Below are 1,217 nucleotides of genomic sequence, written 5' to 3' on the forward strand. Positions count from 1 at the left end.
GATTTTGTGGGTCTGGGATGGGATCAAGTGGGATTATCATGGATTTTGTGGGTCTGGGATGGGATTAAGTGGGATTATCTTGGATTCTGTGGGTCTGGGATGGGATTAAGTGGGATTATCTTGGATTCTTTTGGTCTGGGATGGGATTATGCGGGATTAAGTGGGATTATCTTGGATTCCTTCGGTCTGGGATGGGATTACGGGGGATTATCTTGGATTATCTTGGATTCTGGGGGTCCGGGCTGGGATTCTATGGGTCTAGGGTGGGATTAATCGGGATTCTGTGGGTCTGGTTGGGATTAACCGGGATTATCTTGGATTTTGTGGGTGTGGGATGGGATTAAGCGGGATTATCTTGGATTATGTGGGTGTGGGATGGGATTAAGCAGGATTATCTTGGATTCTTTGGGTCTGGGATGAGATTAAGTGGGATTATTTTGGATTCTGTGGGACTGGGATGGGATTAAGTGGGATTATCTTAGATTTTGTGGGTCTGGGATGGGATTAAGCGGTATTATCTTGGATTCTGTGGGTCTGGGATGGGATTAACCGGGATTATTTTAGATTATCTTGCATTCCGCTGGTCCGGGCTCAGGTTTCTATGGGTCTGGGGTGGGATTAATCTGGATTCTGTGGGTCTGGTGTGGGATTGAATGGGATTAAGTGGGATTATCTTGGATTCTATTGGTCTGGGATGGGATTAAGTGGGATTATCTGGGGTTATCTTGGATTATCTTGCATTCCGCGGGCCTGGGTTGGGATTCTATGGGTCTGGGATGGGATTAAGTGGGATTATTTTGGATTATCTTGGATTATCTTGCATTCCGCGGGTCCGGGCTGGGATTCTATGGGTCTGGGGTGGGATTAAGTGGCATTATCTTGGATTTTGTGGGTCTGGGATGGGATTAAGTGGGATTATCTTGGATTTTGCAGGTCTGGGCTGGGATTAATCGGGATTATCTTGGATTCTGTGGGTCTGGGGTGGGATTAAGTGGGATTATCTTGGATTCTTTGGGTCTGGGATGGGATTAAGTGGGATTATCTTAGATTCTGCTGGTCTGGGATGGGATTAAGCGGGATTACCTTGGATTATCTTGGATTGTCTTGGATTATCTCGCATTCCACGGGCCCGGGCCGGGATTCTATGGGTCCAGGGGGGGCGGGTGTGGGGCTGGAGGACCGTGTTCAAGGGGGCGCTGTCCCGCAGGGCGGCGCTC

The sequence above is a fragment of the Numida meleagris genome, unplaced genomic scaffold, assembly GCF_002078875.1.
Source record: "Numida meleagris isolate 19003 breed g44 Domestic line unplaced genomic scaffold, NumMel1.0 unplaced_Scaffold995, whole genome shotgun sequence".
In the NCBI taxonomy this organism is placed as follows: domain Eukaryota; kingdom Metazoa; phylum Chordata; class Aves; order Galliformes; family Numididae; genus Numida; species Numida meleagris.